We start from the raw sequence: 14324 nt of genomic DNA, 5'->3' as shown, positions 1-14324 counted from the left end.
AAATAAATTTTAAAATCAGAAAATAACATTGCAAATCATTCTTTTAGACAATTCAGTGTGTGTTGTTTAAAATACAATTTTTAAATGAACAGCTGTTTTTATTAAAAAGTATTATCCACATGACCGAAATGTAAACAAATCTGTGGAGGGATCTTTAAAGGCTTCTGGGGCAGAGTCCTAAGCGAATTTATTTCGTTTTTCTTTTGATAACTCATCTACAGACCAAGACCTTTCTTTGGACACCTCCTACCAAGTTTCTACGCCCAGCCGTTCTCTCAAATTAGTGGAGACAAAGTTTCCAATTAAATATTTAGATTCCCCCATGTTAATCTTATGGGAGAAACCCCAACTTTGATGGAAGATCCTGCCCAAACTAATAAAGATATCAAAAAACGAAAAACACTTTGCACAAATACAGATCAGGGCAATTTTCTTTTACACTAATCATCAAAATCGGTCCAAAAATGAGGGAGGAGTTCTGTTCACAAAAATCGGCTTAGCGTATTATATATATTAAATATATATATATGTGTGTGAAGGTTTGGGTGTTTGAAGTTCAATCACGCATTAACTACTGGACGAACTGGGCTGAAATTTGGCACAATGATAGCTTACATTCCCGATTAACATAAATGTATAGGCATATTCTTATCTCAAAAATCTTTTCGGGCTCCGCCCCAGTGGCTCTGTAGTTCCCCATGTTAATCTTATGAGTATTCATATTTAAAGGGAATAAAAGAATTTAGTCGGCTGTTTCAAATAAAAAGGTTTGTTCTATGATATGCAAAAGCCTTAAAAAGTTATTAGATTTACCAACTGGGTGCAGCACTATTTCTTTTGCATTTATAAAACTGTGATACGCAATGAGAACTGTCAAAGAAGGATTGATTACAGTTATGTTTCTGTTTTTAATTTCATGAATAATTTGTGATATTTTGAGAATTTTTAATAATATTTGTTTAGTGGTAGAACATTATGGCTATGGTAGATGTGTAATACTATAGTATACCTTAAATTTAGAGAAGCAAATGTTATCAAACTGTGTCCTTCCCCATTGCAATCAGAAAGTTAATGAGCATAACTGCAATAAACATTTTATACTTATATGCCAACCCCGTACGAAGGACGGGTACTCTGCTAGTGTTTTCATAAAAGTCAAGGGATTTTAAAAGAATGTGACTACATCCAAGAAACCTTAATACAACTTTTATTGAAGGATTCGCATTATTCCCATTTAAGGGAAACAAAACCCCATCTGGACGACATTAGGCCTTTCAATTCTGCATTTTTTTCAGGTAAATATAATTTACAATATAACAGTAACTAGCCAAATGAATGCCAATTCATGCAAATAAAATTGCGACAGAGAGGTTAAACAGAAAATCAGGTAGTAGGGTAGTTCTTAGTCATGTAAACAAAATATTATCGCTATAAAGAATTGACTGAAATTTGTAAACGTACTGGCGACAATGGGTGGTACCATGCAGCCATTCATTATCATTGACGATGATCAACACGGACAACCTATTACGGCTATAGTGGGAAACATAAAAAAACAGGTCAGCTTTTGAAAAATGATAAAATATTTACAAGAAATGTTGATTGTATGGAACTGTTAGGTACGTAATCTATGAGTTGAGTCTTTTAAACTCATGGGAAATTATGATGACTTTTATTTGTTTTTAAATAACTACTTTACTTCTTTGCAATTGCTCGATTTCGAGCGACGTGTTTACTAGTTTAAACAAATTTGCATATGGGCCATATATGGGTTGCCATGCTGGTGACGAAATGACAACGAAACATAAACAGAAAATAAAAACAAATGGAAGAAATTCCAATAATGTTTTATATTTACAGTGCGGGGTGGAAATAGAGAACTCTGTACTGTACCTTATAGCAGATTATTTTGGTCGAGTTTTTGGCCACTGGATGACCTCTCTCGTATATGGTATACATAATAAATGGTAGATACTTGTAAAGTTGAATTAACGTAACCCCATCGACTATTTAACACTTTAGTTTTACTCTAATTTTATTAATGTATTATTTATTAATTTTCGGGTAGCCATAGTAAGAACTAATAATATACTAATTTTAATATTAGTTCATCTATGGCTACCCATAGTTCACTAACGCAGATTTTCCAGACTTGTTAATGGACTTTGTGTATTCGGCGATAAGCAATTTATGTTTTACGTATTATTTCGTGCAATGTATAATCAACCTGATAATGTTTGTTATTTAATAAACAAATCAGTTTTACCGCGTTAGAACATTTTAATACTCTACTGAAAGATTAAAAGTATGCAAACATTAGTACTAACGGGTACCCCTAAAAAGGGCTATCGGAGCAATCGTAGGGTGGACCTAATCCCTGGCCATAGGTGCAATCGGGCAACTACAGGAGGAATAGTACACTTTGTTAATGAAAGCAACAAAGATTGCGTTAACGGCATGTTTTATTGATTTGGCGAATAACAGTCATATATAGACTTGGACTGGGATGTAGTTTTTATTCTCACTACTCACTAGTCCCGTCTCCTGTCAAGTTAAGACGTCGTCACATATACAATACATGCTCATATCCTGCGTACCGATTTCATAATAAACTACAAATTACAAGTTACAACAACTTGTAATTTCCATTAGATTTGCATCGGGCGATCAGCTGATTTACTAATAATATTATGTACTTCATCATCAAATGGGCCCCAGATATGTTTTCTGTGGTACAGTCGGGAAACGGTCCTTATCATACGAACTGCGCCTCGCAGTTAAAACGCACCCTCGAAAGGGGGGGGGGGTCAACGTCCTAAGGTTGTTTAGGCCTAAATTAATATTTCGGTTGAAAACCAATAATTAATTACGTTATTAATATATGTCTCTGTTTGAAGTAAAGTAAACTATCAAATAATTTTGGATTTGTTATTTATACATACTGTATTTGAAATGATTATTACAGTACAAGTATTATTTTAATAACGTGCCAAAGTTCCGCATTGACCTACCTAGACAATTTGAATCATAAAAGTACAGTACTAGGTTGACCGCAACTGTAGCCGTTGGGAGGCTCACATCGTTGGAGGAGCCTTTATGATATCAATGGCATTTCCGGCATTTCCGCTAGGGCATTGTACACTGCTGGAGAGATAGACAGCAATTGAGATAAGACTTGTTTGAGTTGTTTCGGCTTCTTAAATGTATGAAATGTAAAAATACACAAATTGTTCAATTACCTTCACCTATTGAACTAATGTATTACAGTATTATCAATTGCATGCACCCAACGTTTTTCGTTCTAGTTCTAAGTCTTAAGTATTTATACTCTCCACATATTTATAATTTATTTTCCAGTTTTTAATGTGTTTGGATGTTAAATCTATTTTAAGCGTCTATATCAGATTAAGACAGAGGCATGTAGGAAATCTAGGGTTTATTTGAGTTTCTTTTCATATAATTATGTATTAGATTGAATGTATGGCCTACCTACTAACTATAAATATACCAATCTACTAGCAGAGTACCCGTCCTTCTTGGGGTTGGCATATAAGTATAAAATTCTTATTGTAGTTATACCATGCATGGATAAAAGGAGTATAGACATATACACTCAAGAGTTATACTCAAGCTTTGTGTATGCAATGGGGAAGGACACAGTTTGATGAAATTTGCTTCTTTAAATTTACAGTTTACATAAACATAGCCATTATGTTCTACCACTTCACCTAAACAATAGAGAAAAAAAATATAAAATTCACAAAATATCACAAATTATTCATGAAATTAGCACTAGTGAGTACTACGACTATCCGCAGTAATATCCTGATAATTAGACCAATTCGTAAATTACAAGGAAAAAAAGTGGTTCGGATTCCACTATAAACTCTAGGTCCCTTTGTTGCCATTAGCTGTATGGGCTATTAATTAACAGCTGTGTCTAAGGAACATGTCGGCCTTAGTCACTAACAAGACTACAAGATCGCGCCACTCATCCTACACTCATCCTTCACTCATATTTGGGTTAAAATACGCACATAGTGGCGTCCCCATCTTAAATAATTGATAATTGATAATTGAAATTAGAAACGTAAAGATAACACAATCCTACTTTGACATTTCTCATTGCGTATCACAGTTTTTTTTGCTGCTTAGTTCAAATTAGCTGTTTTCATAAATGTAAAATAAACGGTATCGGCAATCTGACACATACTTTCTCCCATTAGCTTGTCAACAACCTTTATCATAGGTAAGCGATGATAGTGGTAGGCCTATTTAATAGGTAAAATCTCAAAAGTTTCATTAACTTTTGAACAGTAATTTCAACAGGAACTAGTGTACCTGTTGCTCGAAATCGAGCAATTGTCAAGTACCATGCAGGAGTTATTTTAAAACTACAGTAATAACAGTCATAATTTTCGATGAGTTTAAAAGACCTGACTAAATGCTAAGGTAACTAATTGAAATACTCACGCTATTTAATACTGCTTTGAAATTATAAATAAACGTTTCTTGTAAAAATATTTTAGCATTTTTAGGACTCGGCCTTATTTTTTAGTGTTTTCTACAAATGTTTCCCGACTTAAAGCTGATACCAGTAAACATTTCTTGCATGTATTTCTTTGATCTGACCTTAGGTAGGTTTACTTTACCACTGTGACAATACAATGTGTATATTCTTCATGGTTTTTTTTATTTTGAGTGTGGTAAATGTTTGTGGCAATTAGATTAACGTAGCTAAAATACTAAAATGCTATGGAAAGTGATGGATACAGGTACACGATGTAGGAAGTGACTTAGGAAATAGTAAAGTATGAGCATATTGTGAGAACCGTCTGTGGCAGTTAGATTAATGTATCTTCAATCCTAAAATGCTATGAGAAGGGAAGGAAACAGGCCTATGACGTAGGAAGTAGTAAGGCTTGCAGTGCAGAGTGTGGGAACTGTCTTTGGCATTACATTAATGTATCTGCAATCCTTAAAGACTATGGGAAGAGAGGGAAACAGGTCCACGACGTAGGGGGTGGTGAAGGAAGTAGTGTAAAGGTGAGCAGTGTTGAGTGTGGGAATGGATTAATTTATCTTCAATGCTAAAATACTATGGGAAGAGACTGTAGACTGTAGGTTAAAATGATTACGAAGCACGAATCGATACATATTTTGATTCATGCAATCGTTTACAATATAAATTTGCAACTGAGTTGACAACAGCTGATTTTTACTCCATAGAGGCTAAAAACGATTTTTACTCCCTAAAGAGTAAAAATGCTACTTTTACTGCTACATACGACTGTTTTTACTGCAGTATTCAAAATCAATATAATATGAAATCTTGATGACTCCGCTCAATTTTGTGGATGCCTCTGCGAACGCCACCTAGTATAATATTGCATTGTCATCCATTTGGGAGCTATGTTTCAAATTTCAAGTTTCTAGCTCATCGGGAACTTTGTTTAAAATTGATATCAAAATTTGTAGGAAAGCGACTAGCGAGCTAATAAAAACAAGCACATGGGGCGTAGCACAAGGGAAATATGAAAATTAAATGATATAATATTGCATTGTCATCCATTTGTGAGATATTTTTCAAGTTTCAAGTCTCTAGCTCATCGGGAACTTAGTATAACATTTATTGCAAAATTTGTACCAGACAAGAAATAAGCGAGCTAATAAACGTTTTAATATATAATTCTGAGCAATTTGCAGACAAAACTCTAATTTTATTTATGAAGATTTATTGTTTGTTTGTTTACTCTATTACTGAATTATTAATTATAATTATGAATCTTTGATTCTCAATTCTCATTACTGTATAGATGATGTTTGCATTACCACAAAGTTATTGGTTTTTGTTCTGTCATACTGTTCAATGCAAACACAAGGTTGCCTGCATATTCCAACCATAGTAAGTGTGTGTAACTTATTCAGTTATAGCATTGACTATATAACACTACTTATTATGTTAAATATATAACACTACTATTTATGTTAAATATTAATAGCTCATCATAAAATAAATAAATTTGCCAAGTTTCATCAAAATATATCCATAAATAAGCAAACTGCAACAATTTTATTTTCTTCTATAAGAATAACATGGGAATTTTAAATTTAATACTAACTTTTATTATTTATCTCAATAACCGTTAGAGATGGAGCAAACCTTGTAATATGAAAAAGATGTATTTTTAGACGTTCTTTAACTTTTGTATTTACAAAAATTCTGTATTACCAATAGTTTGTGAAATATTGTCAAAAAGTGAAAATTGGCCGCCATTTTCCAAGATGGCGGCTGAAGCACAGCAGGGATTTATGGGGACTTTTGATATTTTATTTATTTGGGCTTACTAAACAACTGTGCAAAGTTTCCACTTAGTCCGAATTTGTTAGGTCGATTTTCCTAATATTCTTCCACTACATCAGTAGATTGAAATATATAAAAATAGTCACACAATGTCCACAAAATGTCAATATCAAGCAGCTGATTCGAATCCTACATGGTGTTTTCTAGTTATGTTTAATTTTTTTACTCGTATTATGGATACTATAATAATAAAGTGTTATAGTTACATGAATAACGAAACCCGGTTCTTATAAAAAAAAGTTGACCCATAAATTGAACTAGGTATATGTTGCTCGAAATCGAGCAATCGCAAAGAGGTACATAAAGGAGTTATTTAAAAACAAATAACTTGTTTAAGAACAAATATAAGTTATAAATTCCGATGAGTTTAAAAGTCAACTCAAAGATTACGTAACTAATGATAATACTCACAATGTACTTACCAGTTCAACATAATCAACATTTCTTGTAAATATTTTATCATGTTTCAAAAGCTGATCTGGCTTTTAGCATGGTGGAAGGAAAAAACATAGGTGTGCTATTCCCGTCATATTCTAACGTCACTTGGATTGCAAACAAAAGATCACCTGATTATAACTGTGAAATTAGTATATGTATTTGTTTTGATTTGGTTGTTATTGTTTTTATAATGTGTGTTTTTATAAAAAAAACATTAACAATCAAATCAAAACAAATACATACTAATTTGACAGTTACAATCAGGTGATCTTTTGTTTGCAATACAAGTGACGTCAGAATATGACGGGAATAGCACACCTATGTTTTTTCCTTCCACCATGGGCTTTTAGTGTGTTGTAGAAATGTTTCCCACTTATAGTCGCAATAGGTTCTCCATGTTGGTCTTTGTCAATGATAATGTAGTTTGCGTGGTATCACCCATTGTCGCCAGTACGTTTACAAATTTCAGTCTTTATTTTAATAGCACCAAATAACCTACCTGATTAACTACCTGATTTTCTGCATAACCTCTCTGTCACAATTTTACAATTAACATAATGTTCTTCTTCTCACTTTAAATTTCTGACAACATTTGGAGTTTCATAACAATGTTTGTTTGCCATGTTAATCTTATGGAGAAATTCGAAAATTTAAAGGGCCCCAGGTCCTCACTCTCTAATTATTTCCCTAAAAAGAAAGTTTCTTGCACAACTTCACGTTATGCTCTTTCCAATGACACCAAAAACATGTCAATCGGTTCAGTAATTTCGGAGAAGTAATTGTCACAAAAAACCCGCTTGCGTATTTAATAAGTATAGATTTAAAAAAATTAGGTACATCAATCTCCTTAAAACCAAATCACAAATCCTTCAATCACTCAAAAGTCACAATAAATCATTAATAAAAACACAAACATTAGCTGTTATAAACTTTAGAATATTGTTATGCCTTTTTAATAGTGTGTCATCAAAATATATAAAAAAACAACATTTAATTTCATATAATTTTATTCATTTCAGTACATCAATACAGGAATAGCGATCTATACTATATAAAGTTGGAAATGGTTAATTTACCAAGTATCGAAATATAAGAAGGTTTCTACTGACTTATACAATCCCCGCCCATAGAACAGGCACCCTGCTAGTTAAATATCAAGATATCTCTTGTTACCCAAGACAAGGTCAGTTAGTGAAAGTAATCATTTTAACAAACATAATAAACAGTATTTTTTTTACCAGGCAGAAGTACAAACAAATATTAAAAATGTAAGAAAACATCTTGATAAAAACAATAAAATTATCTTAATTTAATAATCTAAATGAGAAAAAAATGTAAATACTGATGTTCAAAATAAATGTTAAACTAATCAACATAATGGATTCAAACTGATTTGTCTCCACTTCTTCAGCCTCTTCTCCCCCAACCTCCATGCCTCCATCGCCATCCACCCTGTCATCAGGCCTGGATATAACAGAACAAAAATTAATATTAAAAACAGTATTCTGAACAAAGAATCTTTTTATGCATACTTCTATCATTATTTAATGTAGGCTACTCAGTGGCGTACTGAGGGGGGGGGGACGGTTTGCACCAGGCCCCACACCAACATAGGCCTCCAAATCAGGGCCGTATTCCCCTAACAGTGGACACTGCGATTGCCAAGGGCTTCGGCCTGGGAAGGGGACTCACTTGGGGCCTCAAAAGAATGCTTTTTCTCTTGGAAAATTAATTTTCCCACAATCTGTTAGAATTAGGGGGTACAATAATCCAAGTTTGTCTTGTATTCTCATGATAGCCGAAAGCGTCTGCAAAGATTGCGTGATCAAAATTTACGACTACCAGCGATCGCGGGTGACGATAATCAGGCCTCGCAACCGCGAAAGATGTTCACGATTGCTCCGAGGATGCCCACAATTTTAACCACTGGCGACCTTGGGAGATGAAGATGACGACCCTGCAATCACGATTTGGTCATTACCGAGGACAATATCGTTTAATTTTGCCACAATTGCAGTAATCGTTTGGATCAATATATAAGTGCCGACCCATATATCCCATTTTGTATAGGACAAAATATAATGTACCTGATTACCTTCTTCTTAGCCTGAGACCAGTAACACACTGGATAAGCTGCGTCCAAAATAATTTATATATATACATATTTACAAATGCTATTTACAATTTACAAAACTTCCAAGATGGAGTTGTAACGTGTCACACAGATGGCGTGGACAATGGTCTACTGTTATCAAAGTTTGCTTCGAGAAACTCTTTCAAGCTGTAGTAGGGCTGATCTCTAATGAGGCTCTTAAGATTTGAGGCAAACCTGTTACTCTCAAGCTGCTTGATTCCGTCAGGGAGATTATTGTAGAGCTTTAGGGCCATAACTGGGAAAGCATCCCTGGTTTTGCTTAGCCTGCGGAAAGGAATGTCAATTTTTGTTTTGCACCTAGTATTGTGGCAGTGCACATCATTCCTTTTGTTGAACTTCCCCAGGTTATCATGGACATATTTTGCAGATGAGAGGATGTAACTACTGTAGACAGTCAGTATGCCTGTCCTTATAAAAAGCGGCCTACAGTGTTCGCGCCTCCTACTACCCGTGATGACTCGCAACGCCTTCTTTTGCTGCCGTAGGATTTTCAGGCAGTCAGAGGATGTACAGAGTATGGCAAAATTATCTGACAGTTTTCTTTGCTGCCCTGTCGGGCGAGTGACTGGCGGAAGGTGGTGGGGATAGGGGCGCTTCAAGGCCTACGTGCGGACATTTTTAGTTGCCATGGAGCTGGTCATCACTGAAACAGAAGAGTATTTTGAAGGCTTTTCAAGTTTGTAGGGTACTATTTATTTGGACATAATTTGAACGAGGTTGGAGAAACTTTAAGATAAGTGTATAGAGCTAAATAAAAGGAGATTATAGCAAAATAAATCAAAATTATCACAAAAAATTGTGATATTCTATATTCATCTAAGGTCTTATTGAACCACGCTTGTACTAAATACCTTATTGATGTATGAGAATTTTTATACTTGTTTCAACTGCTTCTGTTGACAGGGGCTTTTCCATTTGTCTTAAAATTATTGTTGTTTCAGTACTTACCAAATGTAAAAACCATGACATATTCAGAACAATTATAATTATGGTGTAAAAAAATATAGCCTACATTTCCTAAAAAACAATACCCCCGCCGCAGCAAACATGCAGACTAAGCGAATTTCCATTTGACTGATTGGATTTACACTGAAATGTCTACTTAAAAATATAACATTTATTCTTGACTAGCTGTGTGCCCGTTCTACGTACGGGGATCTTATAGTAGTCAGTTGAATGTGACAAAAATCACACAATGTTGGGTTTTTGGACATTTGTAATTTTATTTCTTAAGTAGGTAGGCTATAAATTCTATGGGAAAGTACTGGTATCAAGGATCGTCATCGAAAAGGTTGTTATATGAATAAATAGGAAGGCATACACGTACCCAAGAGATGGGCTATGGGCCTATTTGCTGTATGGTCCAGCGATTGCATTACACGGTGAGTACAGAAAGTGACACATTGGAAAAGCGAGTTTAGCATCATCCGTAAACCTCTGTTACAATCACCCACTGCAGTTGTGATTTTTTCACTTTACACTTTACACAATCGCCATTGAAGCGCCGTCAATGAGTGGAAACCTTGTTTGTAAGCTATTGGCGACGATCATTAACTGTCCCAGCCATATACAACACTGATTCAAGGTCTTTTTTCTGGTTATAAAAACTCAAGAACAATTTTATACACAAAGAATTTCTGGTTCCTGATCTGGATGATGCCTAGTTATTTCATTTCATTTACGGTTACACTATGATATTGCACTTAATTAAATCCGTTATGTAAGAAAAACATTTTTAATCTCACTTGTAACGTTGACAACGAAATCGTAAAGGTCTTCCGGGATCGCAGCAACACCCGCAATCACCCACTGCAGTACTGTAGTAATTATTTACTTGATAGAACAGCGATCAAAACGCCGTAAAATCTCGATTGTAGGCTATTAGTGGTGATTATTTAAAAAATTAAGTTTCCCAGTCTTGTACAACACTGATTTACTGTATTTTCCCTGGTTATCAAAACTTAAGTTGAATTTTATAGACATAGAATATGCAGGTTCTTGACCTGAATGTGGATGATGATTATTTTAATTTACAGTTAACATTATAGTACTTGCGATCGATTAAATCCGTTATGCAAGTCAAAAGGTCAATTAACGTACTTGGTTCCTCAATGAATGGTTTTCGATTTGCGTACAAAATGTGATTGGAAATGTTGCAGTATTTGTAAACAAAATGTAATGTAAACAATTAAACATATCAGTGACAGCTAGAAGTGAGAATTGATCCAAACAGCTGTTCGTTATTTCATAAAATGTAATAGTAAACATTAGGAGAAAACTTGACAAAAATCTAACAAAATTGGGTTTTTGATGGTTCGTTATATTTTTTCAAAAGTGGTTAGGCCATATTTTAATAGCCAAAGACACTCTCGCCAATCCAGTGAATACAGAAAAATAATTGGAATCTTGATCTGTACTCTAGTTTTCAAGGAGTAGGCCGCGTAAAATGACATTTTGGCGTTACAGACGGTGTCACAGAATGGACAGACAAACAGACAGAAATTGAGATAAGACTCGTTTCGGCTTTCTTAGGCTATGAAACGTAATAATAACCAAAAACTGCATGATTCTAAGCAATGTACAGACAAAACTTTAATTTTATTTATATAGATTTAAATTGAATTAGTTTAACAAGTACTTAGGTTTGCTGCATCAGGGAGGGTAAAACTGTTTTTTTTTGTAAAATGTGAATAGTTAGTAAGAAATGAAAACATTTTCCAAATTCGATCAAAATATGTTCACAAACAAGCAAACTACAACAGTTTACTTATTCTCCATAAGAATAACATGGGAATTTTAAATTTAAAATTTGTTTGAATTTTCTCCGTAACCATTAGGCGCATAATAACGCTTCAATATACTAAATTATTTGTTTTTTTAAGCTCTACAAAATGGTTTGGAAAGAAATTGCTAAATTTTATGTTTTTTGGGTCAAAAATGGGAAAAACCTATTTTTACCCCATAAAACCCCCCGTAAACCCCTGTTCCCATGGTCCGATCATGCTGGATCGCGAACTCGTTCGAATAAACGTACGTTTACACGTTTGTACCAAATTTCATCAAAATCGGATCATTTTTGCTCGAGATTGTGCTGACGGACACATATATATATAGGTACTAGCTGACCCGGCGAACTTCGTATCGCCTAAGTTATAGGTTTCCCCTAAGACAGACCGATGGAAAGAAAGTACCGTTACGTTTAATTTTCAAGATGATCTCGTTCGCATCGCTCAATCACGTCCTGGTTGAAGTTCGTTCGCTACGCTCACTCACCTTTGGGTTGGAGATCGTTCGCTACGCTCACTCACCTTTAGGTTGGAGCTCGTTCGCTGCGCTCACTTGCCTTCAGATTAGCTCGTTCGCTACGCTCACTCACCTTTTGGTTGCAAATTAGCTGTTGTCATAAATGTAAAAGAAATAATAGTGCTGCACCCTGTTGGTAATCCTTGTAACTTTAATGCTATTGAACATCATAGAACAGAACCAACTTGTTTAATTGAAACAGCTGTTAAGATTCATTAATTCCATTTCTCAAGGTTAACATGGGAAACTCCAGAGCCACTGGGGCGGAGCCCTTTTAAGAATTTCAAAACGGGAAATAGTTTACGTCCGATTCGCATACCTACAGAATTTACACACCAAATTCATAACGATCGGTGAAGTTGTTCCGGAGGAGTTTGCAGACAAACACTGTGACACGAGAATTTTATATATTAGATATAAATATATATATGAATTTGAACGGATGGTGTTTTTGGCCTCTAGGGACCTCAAAACGAAAAAAAATAATCGGTCCCGCGTCCAGGTCTTACCATGAGTACTACGGTAATAGCTTATTCCCTATATGGGAAATTCGCTAAAAGCAAATTTTTGGGCACCTCTCGAGTTAAAATGCTGGTTAAATACTAGTAATTCAGGAGGGTTATGCGACATAGGCTTGGGGGCAATGGACACGGCCCTGGATTTATAAGTATTAAATTTAAGTAAATGGCAAAACTTACCATTAGTTAGTTCTCTTCAATCTTAGTCTTTACTTCGCCCCATCCTCCATCTCCTCTTCCTCTGACCCCTCTCCCCTGTATTCTTCAATGTCGGAGGATATTAATTACAACGCCCCCATTTTACTGGTAGGCTTCAGTTCTGTACAGAAATATTGCAAAAAATAGTGTTATACAAATAATTTTAGTCCAACAAATAATACAAGTGTGTACACTCCTTTCTATATTTGCGATATTCAAATACGTACAGCTAATAGGAAAATGTTTGAGCAAATCTGGGTCAAGTTAGTACAAATATTATAATTTTTAACAATAATTTGGTTTAGACAAAATAAATTGGTTTAAATTGTTTGCTACCACAATTATATGGAATTTACGTTCGCATAGACCACCGACGCATATTTGCGTCAGCTGATCACATTGGAATAGACTAACGACGCACACTTGCGTCGGTGTTCAATGTTATTAATCAGCGTATTTCTTAGCAACGGTCTATTTTAAAGCCCTGATTTTATCGTATCGGTCTAGAGGGATATCTGCCGCAAATGTGCGTCGCTTGGTCTGTGGATATGACGATTGGTTACGTCACACAACAGTTGGCTACATTGTTGTTTACATTGTGCATTCCGCGACATCTCAGAACAGATGTAAATGTTATAACCTTTGCAATTTTGGCGAGTGGTGGAGTTTCTTTATTTGTTTGTGTAAAAGCTTGAAACAACCAAATTTACAACGACGCTTAAACGTGTGTCGCCTGGTCTATTGAAACGAAAATGTAGGTAATCTTTTTATCTAGATTTCATTAAATAGACTGACCAACGCATATATGCAGCGTTTTAAAATTTGCTCAAAACGATAAATAAAAACAATATTTATTGCTTACTAATTCACTCAAGGTTAATATGAAGTCAATTTGTCCATTTAAACGATATTTCTCTTTTGGTCTGTTGGCAATGTTATTCCTATATCACTTGGTCTGTAAGCAACGTCATGATCATTCCTTTTGGTCTGTAGGAGTGACCGGACCAACGCATATGTGCGTCGCTCGGTAGTGAACGTGTTAAACATTAATTATTTGTTATTTCCCAATTCGCAAAAATGCAAGCTCTAGCCTAATTAAGACATTTCCAAACAACATGTTTCGAGATGTATCCAAATACATTTTAAGTAGGGGCCTAGTTTTAAATTTTTATAAAAAAACTATAAATTTGCATAAAGATTATAATTAATTATCCTTATGTTCCACCAAAAACTATTAATAATAGTTAGTTTTGTGTAGGTAATGTGACAGGTTGCCGAATGAAACAACGAAAATGCACTACGAATAAATAATTTATTTACTTATGATAAAAACAGTAGTAAAGTATTT

Source organism: Macrosteles quadrilineatus, unplaced genomic scaffold (genome assembly GCF_028750875.1).
Source record: "Macrosteles quadrilineatus isolate MER2022 unplaced genomic scaffold, UCM_ALF_1.0 Scaffold_1__1_contigs__length_201487025, whole genome shotgun sequence".
Classification (NCBI taxonomy): domain Eukaryota; kingdom Metazoa; phylum Arthropoda; class Insecta; order Hemiptera; family Cicadellidae; genus Macrosteles; species Macrosteles quadrilineatus.
The sequence above is the reverse complement of the archived record's forward strand: the minus strand, read 5'-3'. Positions refer to the sequence as shown.